A 26560-nucleotide genomic window follows, 5' to 3' on the forward strand; every position below is an offset into this window, starting at 1 on the left:
GGTACAGAGATTTGAGAGTTAGCACTCACACTTTGTGAGAAATAAAACATAATTTGTCACTTGACAAATCTGAACTTGAACTTCAATGTAGGAGATACTTGTAAATCACTAACACCTTGAAAAGAAAATATACTTTATGAATCGATTCTTGACTTTGAAACTTTCTCAACAGCATTTGCAAACTGAACTGATTGAAGATAGACCTATAACAGTCAAAGCACACAATTTTCATCCAGTTTCACAACATAATGCTATCTAGGGATAAAACTTACTGGGATGCATGAATTTCAGCAAGGATATGGAAAACACTTCACAACCCCACTATTGTAGCAACACTTTTCTGATGTATTGAATCATCTTCAAATTCTCAAGGTTTGTCTAACCATAGATTTAATAAATTCCCCAGCAAAGTCACCATTTTTTTGGCTCCTAATTTAACAGTGTTTAAACAACCAAGTATGCAAGGCAAGAATGTGTCTATGGGCAGCTATCTCCAATAATGGACACACTTCACCAAGAACCTGGACCAACTATAAGGCTACACTCCTTTTGCACTTTAGGCTCCACAAAACCTAGGTAGGTATACCTATAGATTCTTTATATGGTACTAGTTATCAAAGCATACACTAAATCTAATGTAAAGAAGATAAAAGGTACTCAAAATTTGGACTACAATTTTGAGCGCCAACAGAACTCTTGAGCAAAATAGAATAGTTAAAGGAAGGAATATATATATCATGGACTATGCAAGAACCTTAATGATTGAAAAGAACATTGCTATCAAATACTAGAAGGATGCTATAGTTCATACCTTGAAATGAGTAGAATTGAGGAAGGACTCATTCAAAACCACCTATGAGCTGTGGTATGGCTATAAGCCTAATGTAAGTTACCTAAAAGTATTTGGAAGCCAATGTTACATTTTGAAAGAATACAGAAAAGGTAAATTTGATGTGAAGGGTGATGAAGGAATGTTTTTGGGATATTCTTGCAAGAGTAAAGCATATAGATGTTTGAACTTGTCTACTCACAAAGTCATAGAAAGTGCACATGTAAAAGTTGATGAGTTTGTAGAAAGAACTAAAGAAGAAAGCAAAAGGGAAACAGAAGACTATAGGAGATTTGTTTTCATTGAACCTGATACAATGCCAAATACACCTATCAATCAAGAATCTTCTAATTCCAAGTCTTCAATAACTGAGTTGCAAGAAGTTCAAACTAAGTTATAGGAACTCGAGTCACATTTTGATGCTATCGAGCCAATGCCTACCAAGTTTGAAAGACTTAAGCAGTAGCTAGAATAGCTAAAACCTAGAGTTAAAATGCAATAGGATTAGAATACAAAGCATTTAAAAGGTAAGGAACTTGTATTAGCCAAGTATGTCCGGAGACATCATGCACTAGATTAGATCATTGGAGACAAATTTGAAGGTACTATGAGAATAATTAAGTTGAAAGGTACTTGTTTACTTGCTGATTTTGAACTTAGAAGTGTCAAAGATGCATTAGAAATTGAAAGTTGGATTGGGGCTATGAATGAAGAGATAGAAAAAATAGAGAAAAACAAAACATGAACTCTTGTACCTAGGCCTAAAGATAAAAATGTGATTGGAACTAAGTGGGTATTCAAAAATAAGTTGAATGAAGATGGTAAGGTGTCAAGGAACAAAGCTAGATTGGTATGCAAAGGATACTATCAAGAAGAAGGAATAGACTATGGAGAGACTTTTGCTACTATTTCAAAATTGGAAGGTGTTAGGACCCTACCTGCATATGCTACATACAAAGAATTTAAGGTTTATTAAATGGATGTCAAGTTAGCATTTCTCAATGGTATACTAGATGAAGAATTTTACATTGAGCAGCTTGAAGGTTTTTTTGATCCAGACAAGAAGGACATGGTCTATAAATTACACAAAGCATTGTATGGTTTGAAAGAAGCCCCTAGAGCATGGTATGAAAGATTACTTATCTTATTCAGATTGGTTTTTAGAGAACTAATGATAATAGTAGCTTGTATGTCAAGGAAGGACCAAATAATAAGATTGTCTTGGTAGATACTTTGTTCACAAGAAATGATGATCTTTGCAAAGAATTTTCAGAAAAAATGAACAATGAACTTGAAATGTCAATGTTTGGTGAGATTAAATTCTTTTTTGGTCTTCACATTTAGTAGAGTAAGAAGGGCATCTACATCACTCAATCTAAATACATCAAGGAGATACTAAAAATGTTTGGTATGGAAGACTACAAACTAGTTGAGACTCCCATGTTGGAAATATCTGGAGAGTCTACCGAACATTTCTAGAGGTTAAACTATGAAGATAGTTTCTACTGAGCTCCCTTGGGTGTTAAAGGATTCTGAGATAGAGGTTAGTGTTAACTGAGCTCCCAAGGTTAACAAAGGAAAGTTAACTTCTATCAAGCTCACAAGGTCGGTGAAGGAAAATTAGTTCTTATCGAGTTCACTTGGTCTCCAAAGGATTTTGCAAAGTTTGCATTGTTTACCAAGCTTCACTTGGTTAACATTGGAAATCATTTTTGGAGTAGTATTTATCGAGTAGGCGATGAAGGATTTCATTATTTTGGGAAATAAAGTTTATTTATTTCATATAATGTTTGTAGCCTACTGATGTATTCTATATTGGTAAATGTAACTTGTAAATAAACTGACTTGACAATCTATAATGTATAAATAAAAGATCAAGTTGTGATTTTAAATGTATGGATGGATGTATGAATGAGCGAGCATGCAAGTGAATTGATTGTGTGAAGAGGAAGTGTGAACAAATTTTGAAGGAGGATTAGATATCCTTGAGGAGTAGCAGAGTTGTATTTGATTAGAGAGGATCTATTAAAGTAGAGCAGAGATTTGTATCAACAAAGTTCAATTGCATCTCATTCAGGTCACTTATTGTTACTTTCTCACCATTGTAGCAGTAATTCCTAAATCTCTTAACAGAGTTGGTCTAACAGCCATTTTGTAAATCCTCTAACAAGGTGGGAAATTCTACTAAATTTTTCTAAAGTCCTCTAGCAAGGTCACTCCTAATAGGGTGATTAAATCCTCTAACAACATCACACCTAACAGTGTGTTTTGTAACCTTTAATAGGATTGGCTCCTAACAGGGCTTACTTTAGAAGAGTAAAAATTGGTAGCTAGTTACTTGGTGGTTTTTCCCATATTGGGTGTCCACATTAAATCTAGTGTCTCTTTTTTTCATGTTATTTTATTTTGCATGCATGTTAATAATTTTTAATGCTTAAAGATCAATAACAAGTTAATCTACCGAGTTACAAAAATTTTCTATGTGGCTACCGAGTGACAATAGTAATTAAGTTTTAAGACATCTAAGAGATCTATGGATCTATTTTTATGGTAACTAATTCACACCCCCTGCCACCCCCCCACCCCCTCTTAGTTACTCCATCTATAATTCCAACAATTGGTATTAGAGCATATGGTTCTTGTAGGAAAGATTTCAAGGATCTAAGCTAAAGATTAGGGTGTCTTAAAAGAGGGAAATTCCAAGGCTTAATAGGGATAAATTTTCAACATGGAAAGGTCTCATGAAACTCCATCTAGCCTCCATTGGAGACACATGATTGAAATATCTAGATGAAGCATATGTAACTCCTTTTGGTACATTATCTATTGATGAAATTGCTAAGAAGAAGACTCATAACACCATGATGATAGACATTGCATCTTCCCTAAGCTATGAAGAATTTGATGATGTCAAGGATTGCAAAATTGCCTTTGAAATGTGGAACAAAATGAAAAATATCTATGGAGGAGATGATAATGTGAGAAGAGCCAAAGTAGAAAGTTTAAGAGGACAATTTGATCATATGAGGATGAGAAAGGATGAAAACATTGCAAAACACATTGAAAGGGTCAAAGAAAATGTTAGTGCAATCAAAGCTTCTAGAGGAGATATCAAGGAGGAAACAATTATAAGTAAAGTTCTTAGAAAATTACTCCCTATTTATGCAATTAGAGTTTCTACAATTCAAGAAAGAAGATGTGAAGCAAATCATAAGATAAATTTAGAGGCAATAGTTGGAATATTGATTGCATTTGAGCTAGACAACTATGATAACTATGTTCCAGCTACCAAGAACATTGAATAAGCTTTTGAAGCCAAAATTTCACTCAAGAAGAAAGGCAAGAAGATGAAAGGATTCTCATTGAAAAAGTGAAGAGGAATTAGAACAAAGTTTTGATAGTGATCTTGAGGTGGTTGAAGCTCTACTAGCAAGGAAATCTTCTAGAGGCAGAAGAAAATACAAAGGTAAGATTCCTCTATTTTTTTTTTGATCTGAGGAAATTGGACATATGCTGCTAGGTGCCCAAATAAGAAAAACAAGGATGAGAAGAAAGGTCAAAAGTGCAATGGAAAGAAAGACTTCAAATCATTCAAGGACAAAGGTAAGAAAACATGTTTCATGGCTAAGGATTCTAATGGTTCTAATGAAGAAGAAGATAAAATTGTTTACATTGTTGTGAAAGATGAATCTGATAATGATGAGAAAATGACACTTATTTCTCATGTTAGAAAAAATGATACATGGATCATAGATAGTGGTTTCTCTCATCATATGACTGGTGATAAAACAAAGTTTAAACATTTTGAAGACTATGATAGTGGTAGTGTGAGGTTTGGTAATAATGAACCTTGTTGCATAAAAGGAAGAGGAAGAATCTCACTAACCAAAAAGCTTGTATTTGATAATGCATATTGGGTAGAAGGACTAAAACGCAATCTATTGAGTGTGGCCTAGCTACTCAATAAGGATTAAAAGTAGAATTCATGCATGGAAAATCAAAACTACTGGATGACAAAGGAAAGCTGATTGGATCAAACACAAAGACAAAGGTAAGTTGTTCTATCTTGAACTTGGTGAATGTTCACGTGTTATTACTCAAGTTGAAGAAAGTTGGTTATGGAATAGTATGTTGTGTCATGTGAACTTTGTTAACTTGGTGACAATAAATAAATTCAGGAAAGTAAGAGGCATTTCTATATAAAGAAACCTGAGGTTGGTCTATGCAAGAATTGTCAGATTGGCAAGATGGGAAAAACTAGCTTCAAAAGTAAGAACTATCAGTCTGAATTTTTTTTAGAAATTGTGCATACTAATTTGTGTGGACCTATTGGAATCGAAAGCTATACTAGTGAAAAGTTCTTCATTCTTTTTGTTGATGATTACTCAAGAATGATGACTATCATGTACCTGAGATTAAAATTGGAAGCATTTGAGAAGTTCAAATGTTATTTGGCTAGAGTAGAGAAGGAAATAGGGAAAAGACTAAAATGCCTGAGGTCAGATAGAGGTGCTAAATTCATTTCACATGAGTTCATTTCTAATCTTAAGATAACATTGCCAATTTTTTCTATAATAGTGATTCCCTCTAATTTGAGCTTCCTAATCTAGTCTTTACCAATTTGATCAAAGTGTCTATCTTCTTGAAGTTGAGAGATTATGGCTTGAACTTTGGTAGTAGTAGGATTTCTTATTATTGATACTCTAGAGATAGTTTCCAATGGAGTAACCAATTATTTGATGAATCTATTCAATTCTTCTATCTCAACCTTCATCCTAGCTTTTGACAACTTCAGGTTTTCCAATTTTCCCTCAATTACTTCATTGGTTGACTTCCACAAGCCAACCTTGGTGTCATGTTTGGCCTCTCCAAGGTCCACTGAGTGTAGAGTAAAATCATCAATAGTCATATCTTCAATTATTCCTTCTTTTTTGGGCTTGGCTAAATACCCCAAAATTGGCTCAATGCCATGTTAACTAATTCTAGTTTATTTGATTAACTCTAAAGTCCTTTGTCACTAGGCAATTCTGATTTTGATAATCTCTATTTGACCTAAGTGTCAAATGTAGAAGATCATTAATTTCTATTAATCATTGAATTTAATTATTTTTTGAATATTCATTAAATTGGCTAAATTAACCTTTTAATTGAATTAATTTAATTATAAGTCTTAGTACTTTAATTAAATTAAATTCACCTCCTTTTAGCTAATATACATGAGGAATTAAACATATTTGATTTAATTAAATATTCTTATTCTAATTGTTGAATTTGATTATTCAATTTAGAATACAAAATTATGAGGTCATATTTAATTTCCTTAAATCAAATATCTTCTTTAATATTCTCTCTTCAGTTTAGAAATAGAAACTCTTAGTTGAATGAAATTAGGAAAGGAAATCAATAAAATAATTCCTTATTCCACTCAAAAAGAAATCAGTTAACTTCCTTTTCATAAGGAAACTTTCCATTCTAATTGAATCTCATTTCTAATCTAAATCATCCATCCAAATTGATCTTGTCCATTAATCAATTCTTGGATTCTATTTAAGGGACTCCTAATCCCTCATTATAGAGGTTGGAATTTGAATTGTATTGAATTTCTATCAAAGTGATTACTCATTTTAATTATAGCTTTCATACTTTGCTTAGCATTTGATATCATTTTAGATTAAATATACATACATTTGGTTTAATTTACTTTACTTCTTATTAGAATAAATTGCATATCATCTAGATTAATTTCATAAGCATATAGTTGCATAAAAATCCTTCATTATGGAAAGGTCTAGTTGTCTACTTCTCTATTTGAGAGCACATAGGCATAATCCTTCTACTTAGAAGGCAATAGGTCACTTTGTCAAGTATCTTGGATAAATGAATCCATGTTTATTCTAGGATGACTCCATAGGTAAGGACCATGTTGAAGTGTGTGTGAGGATCAGAGGCCCATAATCCACATATACATTTCTAGTGCCCATCATGGGGCTAAGAAAAACAATTTCTGTGGCCTCATTTATTATATTTTTGTCATTCTGTTGTACCTGTATTACAAACTTCCAGATTTTCATATAGAAAATCTCATTTTTGTATGAAGATTTGAGGATTTCACCTACTTCTTTACACTTTCTCACATGAAAAGTGCCCCATTGCATGATTTCTCATGTGACACCTCATTTTCTCATGTGGGTCTATGTAAGAGCTCTTGTGTATTTGCGTAAAAGTTCACATGAGATCTTGTAACAACATATTTAAAAATGTAGATTTTCAATTTTGTTTATCATTTCATTTCAATAACACATGATCTCTAAAGCATCTTTATTTTAGTTTTCTGATTTTTTGTATCATAATAGTTGTTTGCAAGATATTTTGATGAAAATTACTTTTACACAAACTTTCCAAACATGAACTAACTTTGTGTTTGTAGGATGCTATCAAAGATATGGTTTCCAAAGACCAATTTTAAAACCCACATAAAATACTGTGTCTTTTTTCTACTTTCCAAAGATAGTCTAATTAGGTCTTGTGAATTTCGTAGGGTGCAAGATAGAGGAATAGGGAAGTATGCTCTTCACCACTTGGAGGTCATGACCAAGGGTGAATGAGAGACCTAGAAGCCTTTGAAAGAAAACATTTGAGGGAGGCAAGCAAGTTAGTGGTTCTCCCAAATGAAGCCTTTAATGAAGAGATGATGGTTTCCTTTTAGGGGATCAAAGTCTTGGAATAGGCCAAGGTGGGATCGATTAAGCTAACTTGGTGATCAACATGTCTTGTTTGTTTGGGTGAGGAAATGAGGTAGAGGATTATGCTCTTTTCCCTTGAGGGAAATTAGAAACTTTGACCCTTAGATCGAAACTACTAGTCTGAGTCAATCCTTTAGAGGGCCTATTGGAGTGACCCAACCTCTAGGAATGACCCAAGTGAGCACACTCCTTTCACTAGAGATTCCAACTCACTATAATAAAGAAGCTTTGTAGAGTGAAAGACTCCAAAGCTATATTAATTTCCTCTCCTTCATTATTGATAATGCATATCAAGGGGAGGCTCTATCTATTGCACTGTCCAGCACTGGCCCCAGTCTTGCTAAGCAAGTGTGTGCACTTTTAGATGCTGGTGTGGGCTGTTGGTCTCAACTTTTCTTATGGAGCCACCAAGGATTAATACAAATGGAATCCAAGTAAAAACCTTTAGTTAGAGGCTACAAGATTCACCTCTAAAATGGGGCATAATCTTTGTGCAACGAAGGGGAAGAATTGTAGAACTCACCATAGGCATGCTAATGGGCATTGAAAGCTGGTATACATACTTGAATCCTACCACAAGGGTTTTCATTCTATGTATATGTTATTGAGCCCTTTGAATACACCAAAAACACAAGTGCCCTCTATGGGGTGATAGGGTTGTGTGAGGTGCACACATGCACATAAGTTATGTACAAAGGTTTCTCCTTCTCTACCAATTTTTAGTTTTTAAGGATAAAGCATGTTTGTTATCGATTCTTAAACATGTCCAAACCTATCTATATAAACTAAAAGTGAAGACTCCACCATCCCTCTAAGTTGCTTTGTCTTCAGTTGGATTGTATTCAACTACTGCTTGCTTCTCATGTCTTGTTGAAAATACTCTGTCCTATTGGAAACCAAATACTATTTAAACAATTTGAAAGTGAACCTTGTAATTTGTATAAAATCTATCAAACAAACCAATAATCTATCTAGAATAGTCTAAAATTTTCAAACTCTCTTTAAAATCCAATTTTTTAGTTGTTAGTCTAGTTTCCATTTTTGCACATAGTCTTCAAAATCTTACCCGAGCACCTTTTAACTTGTCACTTCTTTGTGTGGTCCTATCCCAATTTTTGTGCAAGCTTATGCAAATCTTTGCACATGATCTTGCAGTCTTGTCCTACTATCTAGATTCTATTTCACCTACAAGTCCTAGCATGTCTTTGCATTTTTTGTGCAACTCTTTGTGTGAGTTTAAATTGATGTTTTCAGTCTTTGCCTGGTCCTGTGTACTTTCTTGCATGGATACCAAAGAAAATTTGCATGGGATCTTGAGTCAAAATTGTCAAGTTGGTTTGTCAAAGTTGTTTGCACTCTGATTTTTCTCTATTTCCTGCAAATAGTTTACCTCTTCTCTATCTATAAATGGTCTCAAACAATGACATCTTGCTTAGTTGATGACTTGTGATCTATACTTTAACTACTCTCATCTCTTAGTTGTCTTGCTTTCATCTTCTAGTGTTTTTTATACTCTATGTCATGATAGTCATAATCTTTGGCTATTCTAGCCTTGACTCAGACTACTCATACCTTAGTGTATAGCACTCTTCTCTTTCTTTTTGAGACTATGTTTTAGTGTGATCCTTGTCTTGTTCTTTGCTTCTAGTTCTTATCTATGACTATCATAACAAGAAGTGGAAATGTGTTTTATCCCCTTAGACTTAGGCGAGGTCAAGCTAGGGGTCATAATCATGATAGAGGTCATCTTCCATTTTATACATGATCTCTCTCTAGTTTGTCTAGTGAGGAATCTTCATGATTTCCTTCACATGTTAGATCACCTCAAGAATAGAGAATGTTCTCCATAAACTTACAACAAAGTAGGAACCCCTTGTATCAAGAGGATCTTGAAACTAGCAAAGTTCCCACATCTCTAAACAACACATCTAAATTCTTTTTCAAAGGACCTTTCCAATCACAACATACTAAAATTGAACATGTTCCTGTAATGGCTAATTACGTACCTAAACATAGTAAACATAGTAGAAACCAAGACCAATCTAGGAATGAAAAAGGAAAAGACCATTACATTGATGAGGAGTAGGAAGAGGTGGAAATACTTCCTAAACACATAGAAAAGTGTCATAAAGACAAAAACTTTCAAAAGGTCATGGAAATCCTACTCAATGAAGAGAAAGAAAAAATACTTTCTCAAACTTGCCCAAGAGGGAGCTAAGATACCCCATCATTTCAATGTGGAAACTATCATCATGCCTAAAGAGGAAACTGAGACTTCCAAACTCCAAAAACAACTAAAAATCATGCAAGACCAACTAGCTCAGATGATGTGTGACAAAGAAAAACCTACAAAAACATACACCTTAGATCCTCTGTGTCCATTTCCATTTGAAAAGAGAATAGACATGCCTCCTTTTCCAAGAGGAGTAGAGTTACCTAAGTATGATAAATACTTTGGAACCACTGATCCCCAAGAACATTTGTGGGAATTTGGTGCCTTGTCTATGAAATTTATGCATAATTAGACATATGTCATGCATTTATTCCCAAGATGTCTAGGTGGTCAAGCTATGGAGTGGTTTCCACACTTGCCTCCTAGTATCAAAATGTTTGATGATATTGCCAACTTTTTCGTCCAATAGTATTCTCATAACATTCAATGCCCTATTAACATCCGATATTTGTGTAATCTTAAGTAGAAGGTTGGGGAACCTTTCCTCACATTCCTTTAGAGGTAGAGAACTTTATACCAAATATTCATGCAAGATTCCTGAAATGGAAAAGCTTGACATCTTCATTGATAATCTCCTACCTGATTTTGGGTACAAAGTCCAACTTCAAGGTCCATGCACCTTCAAGGACATGGTCACAAAAGCTGTCCACATAGAGGAATTCATGGTTAAGAAGGGAAAACTTTCCCTTTAGAAGGACATAAAACAAGGATCCTCCTCTAACAAGGACAAACCTAAGTATGTCAACAAGAACCAAGAAATTATAAATCATGGGGTTGTTGACAACATCACTCCTAAACTTGCTAAGGCAGCCTTTAATCTCATAGATAGTCTCAACACATCCAAGAATGTTGAGAAACCTCCTCCTAACAACAAGACATCCAAAAATAGATCGAGAAACTCATTGGCTACATACCCTAAACAAGAATACACACCTCTGGGTGAACCTTTGGATGTGGTTTACAAGACCTTGTTACAAAACAAGCTCATTTCACCATTGGAAAACTCCTTCCCTTATGATCCACAACCATGCCCACCATGGTGGAATGAAATTGCATTTTATGAGTACCACCAAAATAAGGGACACAAAAATAGCAACTACATAAACCTTCATCACAAAATTCAAGACATGATCGATGATGGTGACATTGTGGTGTATGGACATAAAAAGAACTCAGATCACAAGGCTTTCAAGGAGCCCTTCCTGTCTTATGAAAAAGGAGAGAGCTCAAAACCAAAATCTAACAACAAGGTCAACTAGACATACTCAAATGACAACAATGTAATCAACATGGTTGAACCTATGGATTTTGAGTACTGTGATGTTATTACCATCAAGGGCAAGCAAGATAATGATAAACCCAAGAAACCATTTGTCTTGAGGGGCCCTACTTCCCACAAAACTAACAATAAATCTTCATAATACTATACCAATGTTGTTACACATTCTCACACCAAGCTAGTACTCAAAGGCCTTGTGCCTTCTACTCTTGATCTTGAATAGCATAAAGATAAAACCTTTGTTGGTCCATCTAGCAGAGGTGCAAAACTTGTAACAAATTCAAGAACCACTAGCTACAGTGTTCTCAATCAATTAAAATGAACTAATGCTCAAATCATGATCTTTAAGCTGCTTAAAATCTCACCTACTCATAGGAAGATTCTTGACAAATCCCTCACTAAGGAAAATGTTCCTTAAGATCTTGATCTTGAGTGATTTCAATCTATGGTGGGTCATCTAACCTCACATTACTATATGTCATTATCTAAGGAGGAGGATAATTCATTGAGTCACTCACACAATCAACCTCTATACATTGAGGTCATGATACATCAGACATGTGTCTGTTGGGTACTCATCGATAATAGAGTTAGGCTGAACATTATCTCTACTACTCTACTTAGATAATTAGATTATTGTGAGGACTCTATTGATCCTCATCGCAAGATCACTATCACAGCATATGATGTAGTCAAGTGAAAGTCTCTAGGTCTTGTGGTGTTGCCCCTCTACATCAATCCTATAGAAAGTGATGTCACTTGTTAGGTCCTCAACATTCCCTTAGCTTACAATATTTTTCTAGGAAGGCCATGGATACATGAGATGCATGTTGTTCCATCCACAAACCATCAATGCATAAAATTCTTGTTTCATGGCTCCAAAATCACTATCCTTATAGGTACTAGCTATACCTACAATATGCTAAAAGCTACTAAGAATTTTTTACTCACTAACAGGGAATCTACTAATTATCATGATAAGAAGCTAAAGAAAATTGAGTAGTCATTCACACTAAAAGAAACTAGGATGAGTGAATAACACATCAAACCAATACTATCATTAATATCTCTTCATGAATCTCCCCATCATTATGGGAGACCATCTGAGGCAAAGAAGCCATTTGTGTTGACACCTCAAACCAACTATAATGGTACTTTTTTCAAGGCTACAGAGTCATTGCTACATGGCTTTATAAAGAGGAGACTCTAGTTGACCTCATTGAACAAGCTCATGAGATCACTCCTAAGGAATATGGTCCTAGTCTTAGACTCATGAAGCACTTTGGCTATAAGGGAACTAGTCATATTGGATGAAATAATAATGGTCTAGTTGATCCTATCAAAGTAATATCTTGAAGAAACAAAGATACATATGGTCTAGGCTTTAAGAAGGTTACCTTCCATTTAGGGATTAACAAATTCATACTAGAGCCTGAGGGTTCAACCACAAATGAGTCAGAAGCTGAGTCTGATACTCAAGAAGATAATACTAATGATGAGGATCCTTATCCTTATCCTATTCCTCATGATCTTGCTAAATTCTTTGTTGATCCAAATGAATTTGTGCCATGTGTCAGCACTATGGATGGTACTAGTGATTCTTTTGAGGATAATACTAATCCACACCGAGCCCATTCAGAATAGGGAGAGTCTAGTCAAGCATTATGTGTTGAGTACCTATGTAAAAATCTAGGTCCCTATCACTGTTGGGGAATTCTACAACCTATTACTATGCAACATTGATTCTAAGGAATATGAATTTGACTCCCTTTTAGAAGCAACTATAGATAAAGAAATTGACCAATTTTATGTCTATGAAGACCAATTTCATGTCTATGAATACCAATTTGAAGTAGGTGAAGCATCTAGGGTTAGGTTAGACAAGTCTGACCCAACTAGTGTACTTGAGTCTTCGATTGATGACATTAGTGCTCAAAGGCATTCAAACACACTTGTGGATGAAGCTGCTCTAGGTCTCAAATTATTGGTCCAAGCATTTAATAGTTATACTATGAATGCAATTAAACCTACCACTACTCTTTCACTCACATATCTTGAGCTTATAGACTAGAATTCTAATACATCTAGTGAAGTCCCCACATTCGAAAATGACTATGCTCTTGCCTACTATTTAAACACTGTCAAACTAGTAACATCTTCCACCAATGAATAAAGCATCAACATGATTAAAGATGACATCAAATATCTCAGTCATACAATTAAATATAAAAAAATAGAAGGTCTGATGGTAAAAACCACATTGTGGTAGTGTCAAAACCTAAAAAAGTAAAAAAAAAGACATATCCAAGGGTGAAAACCTCATTGAGATACCTATGGATGAGATATTTGATGCACTTCCTAGTCATTTTTAGGAGAGATCATCAGTGTTGATAGAGCCAACACTGCCAATCAACTTGGGCATAGAAGAGCATCCTCACATGATACATCTAGCACAGTCACTATCTCCAAAAAAAAAAGAGGATTTATTGTCTTCTTCCAAGAGAAGAAGATAAAATTTTTATGGACATATTCTAACATGCCAAGACTACTAGATCCTGATCTTATTATGTATCATTTGTCCATCACACTATGCATTAAACTAGTTAAACAAAAACTTTGAAGAATGCATCCTCATGTTTCATTTCTCATCAAAGTTGAACTAGAGAAGCTTTTGAAAGATGATTTCAACCATGCTATTAATTAAACTAAATGGATATCCAGCATTATTTCAGTCTCCAAGCATGACAAGTCTATCAAAGTTTGTACTGACTTCCATGATCTCAACTTAGCATGTTCTAAGGATGATTTTCCACTTCCCAACATTGATATGATAGTGGACATGATAGAAAGATATGAGATGCACTCCCTCATGGATGGATTTTCTAGTTATAATCAAATCAAAATGGCACCAGAAGATCAAGAAAATATTTCTTTTGCATGTGCATGGGAAACCTTCTATTAGAACGTAATGCCATTTAGCTTGAAAAATACTAGTGCTAGCTATCAAAGAGTAGTCACTACAATTTTTCATGATATGATGCATAAGACCATGGAGGACTAAATGGATGATACCTTGGTCAAGAGTACAAAACACAATAATCATCTATAAGATTTGGGACCTATCCTAGATCGCATGAAAAAATTCATCTCTTGCTTAATCCTAAAAGATGTGCATTTGATGTCACATTAGGAAAACTACTAGGATACATTGTGTCTCCAAAAGGAATTGAGGTAGATCTAGAGAAAGTTCAAGAAATCATGGATATGCCTCCACCTCATAATATCAGCCAGATGAGAGGTTTACAAGGAAGACTCCAATCTATTTATTGGTTAATCTCACAACTGGAAAATAGATTAGAACCTTTTATAAAGACTCTACTTAAGGTTGTGAAATATAAATGGAGTCAGGATTGTGAGAAAAGCTTGACATAAATAAAACAATATCTTACTAATCTACCAATCTTGATGCCTCCTATCTATGGGAAGCCTATGATTTTGTATATCTCAACAACTGAAACATTTTTGGGTATCTTAGTAGCTCAAGAGGACAAAAATAGTAAGGAAAGAGCTATTTACTATTTGAGTCACAAACTGATATCTTATTATATGAATTATAGTACCATTGAGAAAGCTTGCTTGGCAGTTATCTTTGCTTTCCAAAAGTTGAGACATTACATGCTTGCTCATACTATGTGGCTAGTGGCTAAAATTGATCCACTAAAGTACTTGCTCAATAAGGTAGCTCTAATAGGAAGATTGGCTAAGTGGGTCATGATACTTAGTTAGTTTGACATGTCGAATGAAAGGCTATCAAGGGACAAGTGATTGTGGATCAGCTAACAGATGTAACTATGCATAGTCTTCTCCTAATGAACATCAATTTCCCTAATGAGTCAATTTTGACACTCACACACCAAAGATGGGTGATGTTCTTTGATGGGTCCTTTACACAATAGGGATTTGGTGCCAGGTTACTCTTCATCACACCACAAATGTATTCACTCCCTAAGACATATAAGATTTTGTTTCCTTGTACAAACAACATTGTAGATTATGAGGTTCTAATTAATGGCATAAAGATTGTAGCTAAATGGAGAGTGGATTGGTTAAACATCTTTGGGACTCTCAACTTCTAATCAACCAGGTTAATGATGTATATTAGATAAAGGATGAGAAATTGATCCCTTACAAATGTATGGTTGATAATATGAAGAAATACCTTGCTCACATCACTTTTCAACAAATTCCTCGAGCAAATAAGAAAGCGGTTGATGCCATGGCTACTCTAGATTCCTTACTACAAATGCCTAAAAATGATCTCCAACATGAGTTCCTAGTGGAAACATTACTCTACCCTACCTATGATACCCCTGATTCTAGGATGATATGTTCTATTATAGGACAAGACTCATCTCGCAACCACCACATCTACTCCTATCTTTATGACCAAACCATTCTGGATGGTCTAACATAAAATGAAAAGTGTCACCTTATCTATAATGCTTCATGGTATGGCATTATTGTTGACAACTTATTTAGGAGAGGTCTTGATGAAACACTCCTTAGATGTCTAGAACCCAAAGAGTCCAAACATGCATTAATTGATGTTTACAAGGGAATTTTGGATCTCACTCAAATGGCTTGACACTAGCTCACAAACTTATTAGAGCTATTTACTGTTGTCCAAATATGGAGCAAGAGGTAATGAAGTATGCCAAGTCTTGCAAATAGTGCCAAATCCATGAGAATCTGATTCATGCTCTAGTCAGGGAGCTAATTCCATCTATCACATTGTGGTCATTCCAACAATGGGCCTTTGATCTTGTGGATTAGATTCACCCATCTTATTCTAATGGACATAAGTTCATTATTACAGCTATAGACTACTTCACAAAGTGGGTAGAAGCAGTACCTCTCACAATAGAAAATGGAAATTTTTTAGCTCTTTTTGTCACAAAATAGATCATATTAGGTATGGTGTACCATCCTCCATCATTACTGACAATGGAGGATAGTTTTAAAAAAAAGAACTCAAGGAGCTATGTAAAAGATTCAAAATCATGCAACATTGTTCTTCTATCTATTACCCCTAGGGTAATGGCCTGGCAGAGGCATCCAACAAGGCAATCCTCAAGATCCTCCATCATATAGTTAGCAAATATGGGAGGGACTGGCACCTCTAGATTAATCTAGCTCTATTGGCATATAGAATAAGTATCAAAACTCCAACGGGTACAACACCCTTTACTTTGGTTTATGAGTAGATGTTGTGCTTCCAATAGAGGTTGAGATTCCTATTTTGAGAATCTCTATGAAAGGCCTCATCACAAATGAAGATTATAGAATATCTTAGCTTCAAGAGCTAGTTCTATTAGATGAACATTGACAAGTGGTGTGTGATCATCTATGAGCTTATCAATAGCATATATCTAGAAGCTAAAATAAGAAAGTTAAGCCATGTGAGTTTCAACTAGGTGATCTTGTCTTGGGAGAAAATCCTAAGAATTAGCAACAATGGATCCAAAAAGGGAAGTTCAAACCAAACTAGTTTGGTCCTTACATCATCACTATAGTGTTTGGATCTAGTGCTTACCAGCTTTTTATAGCCAAGGGAAAGGTGCTCAAGGAGACTATATACACTCTCCACCTAAAGTGGTTATATAGCTGAGTTGATCTCAGAAGCTCTCTGCATATTTCTAAATGTCTTAAAAAATATTTTAAAATTGCAAAAATTCCTAGAAAAAATCATTACCTTGGTGAAAACCTAGCAATAGGCAACTTGGTAATACCAAAAAAATTGAAAAACAAGAAAAGTACCATTAGTAAAAACTTGGAAATAGGCATCATGGTAGAATAAATATAGAAGCTCTGCCAAGAAGGTGACAAATTGGAAAATAGGTGCCTCCTATTCCCAATGCTCCATCTTGTAGCATATATTCTACTTCCTATACAGTTGCTTTCTTGCTTTAGTTTCTTTCTTTTTTACTCATGTATCCATGGATTGATTCTTGTCACAACTCGGTGACACCACCCTTTAGTGTCATAAAATCTCTTTTACCACAGTCACCAGTTGTTTTAGTTTCCTTTGCCTACTGTTGCTAGTGTCACTCCTTTTTGAGATTCTCCTCATAGAATCTCTTTCATAACAGTCACTAGTTGTTTTAGCTACATCTTCCTACTATCGCTATTATCACTTTCTAAGATTCCTTTCATGGAAGATCTCTCTTGTATTAGTCACCAGTCATTCTAGCTATGTCTATCTATTATCACTTAGTTCTAGTCATCTTCTTCACCTTGAAGATTCCTCTTTGACTTCAGTCACCAGTCATTCTGACTACATTTTTCTACTATTGTCACCCTACTAAATATATTTCTTTCAAACATCTTCTAAACATTGACACTTGACATCAATTATATAACACAAAAACTCAAAATGATGTACTTGTTTGGATATGCTAAGCATTTTTGTTTGTTTCACTTTCACTTCATCATGTCCCCTCGAGTAACTTGATGATGTCATTTTTTACTAGAGAAGCAATGACTGGGGGCATGATCTTTTTTTTGCTTTCTATTTGTGGTTTAGTTCCAATAATTTGAAGCATCCATATAAGAGGAGTGTCCACCATAAGAACCTCTATCTCATATTGGATGGTTGTGTGTATCTCAACTCCTATTATATGGATACATCAATAACATTGGTTCTTCTCCTTGCTTGTTGAAGTGAACTCTTCATGCTATAGTAAATATTGATACTTGTCCTACTAAGTGAATGTATGGGTCACTATGAGTATACATAACATATTTCTATCTTAGGTTATGAACACAAGGGTCATTATAGACAAAATACTTATCAAATACTTAGTATAAGATGGATCTCTTGTGTGTCTACATGCAAGCAACATTTTGGTCATCCTAGCATTTATAATTTGATGCTTATGTTAACTTGCTACATTAAAAGGGATAAATGTTCTAGTCATTCTAGCTTCTTATGCCTCAAATGCTTACATTTCATCTCAAAATAACTAGAACAGATGTCCTATTCATATTCCTATGATTGCAATGCCAGTGATAATTGTATGACATATAGGGTTTTTCTATACACTTAGTGATGATACTTGTCAAAGCTTGGTAACTAGACCTAGGGATACATCTAGTTTAAGGTTGCATGTAGCATAGGTTGACATTGCATACTTCACTTGGCTAATCACATGATTTGATTGTATATTTTCTTCCATCCTTCATGATGTGAGATCCTTGGTCTCTTCAAAGTATCATGATTCTTTATAGCTGCACAAGCATTCGGTTCTTGAGTTTTTCCTCTCATGCTCCTTGATGGGATAACTGTCACTATCAAGAAAAAACATGAAACACTACATGAGGTGTCAGCCCATTCACATTTGCATTTCATCCATAAATTCATAATTTATTTCATCTACACTACATGTACAAATCAAATCAAACATGCATCCATACATCACATCATGTTTTGCATCTCATAATCATAGCATAAACATCTCATGTATGTCCAATTAAAAGATTGACAATGAAAATGACATGTACACTGGATACTTAGCTCAAAATCTCATATGTATATATCAATATAAAAGAATCTGTCAGTACAAAAATGAGCACTACTTGAGCACTATCAATAAAAAATGATATAAAATGGTCCTGGCACACCAATTGGTACATAGCTAGATCAAAAACTTAGAGACAAAAATCAAGTCTAGCTCTTCCTAGCACCCTCATCTCCTAGAGGAGGAGGAGGTGATGGCATAACTAGCCTGGCTGGTGGGCACGCACCTTCTAAATCCTAAGCATACTATAAGAATCTGGGCACTGCTGAGCCTCATCTAGTACCATCATGGAGTAAGCTACAAAATAATAGGCCACTCAAGCTACCTGTAATCAAACTATATCCTATAGAAGCTCTACTCTTCACTCAGCTACCTATACCTACTCCTATAGTCTAAGGATCTCATGATCCCACTCAGCTATGCTCATGTCTCAAATGGCCGCTATCACAAAGCCTACCAAATTTTCTCGCTAGCCCTCCTCAGCACATCCTCATCTAACTGCTCATCATGCTACTCAACCAGTGCCTACTCCTCCATACATGGTCTCTACCACCAACCCTACTCTATCCCACTAGAACTAGCACTTGGATCTAACCCCATATATCAGGGGAGGATCTACACCTACGTCACTTTGTGTCTCACCTACTTTACTAGTCCCTATGGTGGCTACTATGGTGGTTGCTATGTTGGTTCCTATAATGGTACCTACTGAGGTATCTATGGCCTAGGAGCTTCCATCCCTAATGGTTTTGTGAACTGTGGGAAGGGATGACTAAAAAAATATGCATGATAGGTAGGCATCATCCTGACATCTACTATAGTTGGTAGATAGTTCCACTGTGTCACAACTAGGTTGTGCACATTGATCATTGACCTCCCTTGGTCCAACCTTGCTAACCACCCCTGCTCTAGATCTCTAGCTAACTGGGCATATAAGCAATACTCTTGGTTGATGTCTTATGGACACCTATACTATTTCCATATATGGGTGATGGGAAATCTCTTGATGATATGAGTAGGATAGCCTAGTAGTGGCTATGATGCAAACATTTGGCTTAGCTCCTGACGAGCATCATCCCAATCCTCAATTTCTCTCTAGGGCTACCATAAAATAGATAATAGGTCATCAAGACATACCCTCTAGTTCTTAGTCTTCCCCAAAACTGTCTAGGTAATTTGGTCGCATGGGCTCTCATGCATCCTCAAAAATAGGCATCATCATTGGCAGGTTCTCCCATGCCTAGATATGCAAAACATAAACTCCAATTGCCATACTCTTCCTCTCATGGTAGAAAATCTCATGCATCTCATGGAACATATGGGAAATCATGCACTATCCCCACCCAAACCTCTCAAGAGCATCTAGCATCCTCTACAACATCACACCCCAACCACACTCCAACCCATGCTATCCTTTGTCTGGCACTAAGAAGCAACTGATGAAGATATATAAGACTAAAGCTAATCTGTGTGTCGAGCCATATGTGTGGACAATCTTGTCCCATGTGATGGCTCACCCTATAGACAACTCTCATTGGAAGATGGCTCATAGTGCCTCTATACCTACTCTCAGCACTATTTCATACACTACCCTCAGTTTGTGGAAGGCTATGCGCAAAATTATATAAATGTCATTAGGGGTGATGGTCATCTCTCCCTGTGGTAGGTGGAAGTTGTTCATCTCTAAATGGAAACACTCCACCAATGTGGTCAATAAGCCATGATTTAGCAACACTACTAGGATTTGACATAGATATGATAACTCCAATCTATCAATATGCACCATATTAGCCTCATCTAGACTCTGCGATAGAGCTCCATAGGGTGGATAGTGGGACTTGAATGTGATGTCATCAAAGACAACCTACATACATGACCAATAAGAACAAGAACATAGTTAGTTGTTGCTCAAAAATCCAACAAAATGATAAAAAAAAAATTGAACTTAAAATGCTGAAGAAGACACCAATTTTTCATGCAAGAAAGTGCTTTCTTGAGCGAGATTTCATATCTTCAGCAAGAAAGCATGTTCTTGTGTGAGAAACAACAAGACATTGGGTGAAAAATTGACCACTATCTCATGCATCTCACATGAGAAGTGAGTATCTCACAGGTGAGAACCCTCACTAGCCTATGCGAAGAAACACCAATATGGTATGTCTTCACATGAAGACTGATTGGGTTTGCACGAGGAACAAAACCCTCATGCAAGAATCAACAATGAAAAAAATTAAAACCCCTAAAAAGGTGCTAAATATGACTCTAAATGCATGGAAAATTAAATATGAAGTAGGATTATCAATTACTCACCAAAGGTCTATAGTCCCCTGGCCGACTGTGTCATCAGGAGCACTCAAAATGATGTGTACACATGGGAACTATCATTCTCACCTCAGAGCTCTCTTCTTCACTAAAGATAAAATGCGCAAATGATTTGAAAATTACCCTTTGGGCCCTTATATAGGTTTTGACCTAAATTTTCAAAGTGCTCTAATTTGCATGAAAATCACCTGTTGGCTAATTTGATTACTCTGAATCCATTTTCGAGATCAAATTCAAAATCTAACACACTTAAGTAGCTCAAAAATGCATTTTAAAATTTTGGGATTGGTGCGATCGAACTCTTGTTCAGTCTAATTTTTTTTGATACTTTGTGACTCTCAAAACATTTTAAACTCAAAATCCTTCAAATTTTCAAAATTTATTTTTAAAAAAGTCAACTCAAGTCAACTTTTGGTCAAACATGGTCTTCTAGACCTCAAAATCATGTTGTACTGACTCTGAATTTTCTTCTGATCATTCTGATCTCTTCTATATTCTGGTGACTCTTGAATTTCTTTTGTATCTCTCAATGTACTACTTCACATCATATTTTTGGTGTGTCATCTTTTGAATTCGCTCCCAAGGGGGTAGGATGATTACATCATTGAATCTAAAATCAATCTGAATCTTCATTACTCAGGCCAACGTTTTCCCATCTTATGTCCTCATTACTAGGGGCATTTCATTACTTGGAGCATCTTCTCCCCCACTATCTAGCATCTTTGTCATTTATCTCATCTTTTGATCCAGTAATCAACCTTATAACATTTCTAGTCAGAATTTGATAGACAAGTATCAAGATAATCTAAACCCTGACTCCTGAGGATCAAGCCTCATTCTAAGGATGATTCTATGACTCATAATTAGATCTTGTTATCTTTTAGGGACTAGTATTTAGATGTTCTATATGCACTCTAGGGAATTAAGCTTTGTCCTGGAGATAATTCCAATTCTTGCTAAAGATTAAGCTTCATTCTAGAGATGGTCCTAACTTTTGTCAAGAATTAAGCCTCATTCTGGGGATAATTCTAGGTGCTTACTATCGATGACTATTCAATGGATAGGTATTAGGATAGTTTAAAACTTGACTCCTAAGAATTGAGCCTCATTCTAAGGTTAATTCTATGAATTATGATCAATCTTGTCATCTTTTAATGGACAGATATTGGGACAGGATAAACCTTGACTCCTGAGAATTAAGTCTCATTCTGGGAACAATTCTATGAAATTTGACAATCTTTGTGTTATCAATCTCAATATCTAGGTCTTCTATCTAGATCCCTTAAGGTTAAGCTCCATTCTAGAGACAATCTTTAAAATCTTGTCAATCTAGGTATCTAGGTGTTCTATCTGGATCTCTTAAGATTAAGCTCTGTTCTAGAGATAATCTTTAAAAGCTTATCAATTGGTCTTTATATCATCAATTTTGGAATCAATTTCATTTCTTGATCTTCACATCATGATTTCTAAGTTTCTTTGAACCAAACACACTGTTCACACATTCATTCAAGGAGGGGAAAAATGTAATACCCCAAAATTGGCTCATTACCATGTTAATAAATTCTAGTCTATTTGATTAACCCTAAAGTCCTATGTCACTAGGCAATTTTGATTCTGATAATCTTTACTTAACCTAAGTGTCAAATGTAGAAGATCACTAATTTGTATTAATTATTTACTTTAATTAATTCCTAAATATTCATTAAATAGGCTAAATTAACCTTTTAATTGAATTAATTAAATTATAAGTCCTAGTACTTTAATTAAATTAAATTTACCCTCTTTTAGCTAATGTACATGAGGAATTAAACATATTTCATTTAATTAAATATTCTTATTCTAGTTGTTGAATTAGATTATTCAATTTAGAATACTCAATTATGAGGTCATATTTAATTTACTTAAATCAAATATCTTCTTCAATATTCTCTCTTCAGTTCAGAAATGGAAACTCTTAGTTGATTGAAATCAAAAAAGGAAACCAATCAATTAATTCCTTATTCCACTAAAAAAGAAATCAATTAACTTCCTTTTCATAATTAAACTTTCCATTCTAACTAAATCTCATTTTTAATCTCAATCATCCATCCAAATTGATCCATTGATCCATTGATCAATTCTTGGATTCTATTTAAGGGATTCCTAATCCCTCATTATGGAGGTTGGAATTTGAATTGTACTAAATTGTTGTCAAAGTGATTACTCATTTAAGTTCTAGCTTTCATACTTGGCTTAGCATTTGATATCATTTTAGATTAAATATGCATCCATTTAGTTTAATTTCCTTTACTTCTTATTGGAATAAAATACATATCATCTATATTAATTGCATAAGCATATACTTGCATAAAATTCCTTCATTCTAGAAAGATCTAGTTGCTTGCTTCTCTATTTGAGAACATATAGGCATAATCCTTCTAGTTAGAAGGCAACGGGTCACTCTATCAGGCATATTGGATAAATGACTCCATGTTTATTCCAAGATGAATCCATAGGTAAGAACCATGTTGAAGTGTGTGTGAAGATCAGAGGCCCACAATCAACATATATAGTTTCTGGATCTTGCCCAAGTATGGACAAGGTTTTTTGCTTCTCCACCTTGGTTAATGTAGATCTAGAATGAATTGCAAGGGATATGGTATCCTTGGTGGGGAAAATTTCATCTTTCCTTTTTCTCTTTCTCTCCAAAGTATCCTCTAACTAGGAATCATTGCCTATCACTTTGGAGGCCATCCCAAGTGATTCTATACTAAACATCTTCTTCTTAACTGGAGTGATTGTCATCATAGTTGAAGAGAAGGGATTCTTTGGGGCCTAAGAAATGAGCTTGGAAGAGCTTTTGAATTTCTCCATCTCTAAGGTTTTCTTCATTGCCTCATTAGATTTAGTAGACTCACTGCTACTACTCTTTCCATCCCCCAAATCTACTATCTGTATTGGGGAGCCACTTGGTTACAAAAGTGTGTCACTTACTGGAAGAACTAGGCTATGATGACGTGAGGGAACTAGGGTGACATGAGGAGAGGGGAATAATGTAACATGAGCAGAGGGAACTAAGGTAACAACACTATTCTTTGGCTCCTTTGTCTTATTCTCCTCAACATCAATCTAAGTTCCAATAATTGGGAGGGAGCCATCATGACACATCTTAGCTATGGGAATTCTCTTGTTTCGAGGTTGGTCACCTCCTCCTAAAGGTTGAGCTAGTCCTTGAGTGATAGCTAATGTTATGTTGGTGTAGCACTCCAAGAGGAAGAAGGATTTATGCTTGTTGGAGAAGCTTGAGTGGTTGTGCTCTTACTCTAACTTCTTTTGGTTTTCCATTAGAACCACTTCCCAATTCTTTTGATGATTTGAGTCATCATAGTGTCTAAATATTCCTTAGCATCCTCATATGGCTTTGAGTAGATAGGAGTGTTTCTTAACTTAGTTAGATATGTATTACTATACATATATTTCCCATCATCCTCCAATCCTTCAACATTAAGATTGATATTATATGTTTTTATTTGCTCCACTATGAGCCTGGTGAAAGAATGATCTCAACTTTCAAATTCATCTTTACAATCTACCGAATAGTCTTCAATAGTGGTAATGTGTTTGATCACACTCCCAATCTGCAACACATTCCTAGCATATCCATTTAGATCAAACATAGGTCTCAAGACCTCATACATCTCCAATATGTATTTCATCTCAAACACTTTGAGGATATTCTTTGCATCAGAGTGAGACTCACAACTGTAAGCTCCTACTTTCATAGGGAACTCATATCCCTTCTTCTTCAAGCTTCCACTTAGCACATTCACCTAGACTGCCTACCTGACGATCTCAATCAGCATGATCATGTCGCTCAGATACCTGGGCAGCTTCAAGGGGAATCCATCAAAAGTTGCAAGACATAAATATGAGAAAGATGAAACCTTAATAAAATAGCTTTTGAACTGACTAATAACCACCATTACCTCTAGATTGAATCTCCTCTCTGGGCATCCTTGGAGTTCCCTACAAATTCTCATTGTGAATGCATCATTAACTTTGACATACTCTACATAACTATTTTGCAATTGCAAACATGGATAGAACTCATAACACTTCACATCATCAGGGAAGTTTACTATTCTTGGAAGGCCCAGGCATAACTATAGAGATGCTAGCATGTAAATAAAAAAGGAATACATATAGAAAGTGTTGTAGAACTTCATGGAACTGAGAGCATTGGAAATATTCTCACTTGCCTAATGAGCCCAATCAATATATTATGTTTCTAAACAAATAACTTGTACTAGAAAGAAATATTGTTTAACAAAATTTAGAGTTTCTACCTCACCTTTCAATTTATGTAGGAGAACCAAAATATGTACAATCTCAGGTTTGAGACTAGTACCAAATAGAGTTTTGGGGATCTTACACTTGGTGCTCCATAGCTTTTGAAACTAGGATTGCACAATTTCCTTCCTCTACACCATCTTCTTTGCAAAGAACTCATAGACTTCTCCTATTTTCAAGTCTAAAAACTTCACCCATTTTGGAAATTGGAGGCAATTCACCACAGTTTTCCTATCAATGGAGATTAATACTATATGATCAGGTAACACAATCTATCTGGTATCTAGATTGTAGTGAATTATGCATTCATAAATGAATTTTGGAGCTTGGACTGCCACTAGGAAACTAGCTACCTCTACTAGTCCACTTCCTCAGAGCTTCTTAGTTATGTGATGAATTGGCTTTGACTTTAGCCTTTTTTTTAATCTTTCACATCATAAAAATGAAGTGAAGTATCTGTGAAATTTTGTAATGTGGACTTGATTCTATTTAGCTAATCAAACCTCGCAAATCTAGTTTCCATTCTACCTAAGAATGAAATAAATTGAAATTTCAAATCTAGATGAAAAATAGGATATTATATTTGCAAATGCAAACTATTTGAAAGCATTGTGAAATTTAACAGAATAACAATTCAAGAAAAAGTGGTAGTTTGAATAGCTATTACTTTTCCATCTATATAGGAGTGTCAATTCATCTGTTGATCTTTAGGATTTGTGCCATATGAATGAATTAAAAGATAAATCCATTGAAATAGTAAATGCAAGAGCTTCTAATGGATATTTTGGTGTCTTTTCACTATTTTTGTTGGCCCAATAGTAACTTTCCTTTCTTTCATACTTACTTTTCTATTTTCCATTAAGTTTTGTAGAATTATGAACAAAGTACCCTATAAGTAAATATCTACCTAATTGAATTCTACTCAATATACCTTTCCCACAATAGCTAGATTTTTTCCATTATCATCTTAAGATGTTTTGTGTGTAATTTGTGGGCCTAGTCTACTTATAAAGTTGATTTTCTCTTGAATGTAGAAAATCGTCCTCATGGGTTGAAAGCTCACCGAGGAGAACATGATTCCCATTTTTTCACCCAATATTTCCTTTAAACTTTATCCTTTGAGTTAATATTTCCCTTTGGTTTGGAAGATCTTGCAAGAACTGTGAAAGTCAAAAAGGGCCCACTTCCTTGTTTCTTTCCTTTACAATTGCCTTTGGTAGAAAAAAGACTTCATAGGTCAAAAGTCCA

This window comes from Cupressus sempervirens, chromosome 11, assembly GCF_028749045.1.
Source record: "Cupressus sempervirens isolate cs-2001-9-10 chromosome 11, ASM2874904v1, whole genome shotgun sequence".
In the NCBI taxonomy this organism is placed as follows: domain Eukaryota; kingdom Viridiplantae; phylum Streptophyta; class Pinopsida; order Cupressales; family Cupressaceae; genus Cupressus; species Cupressus sempervirens.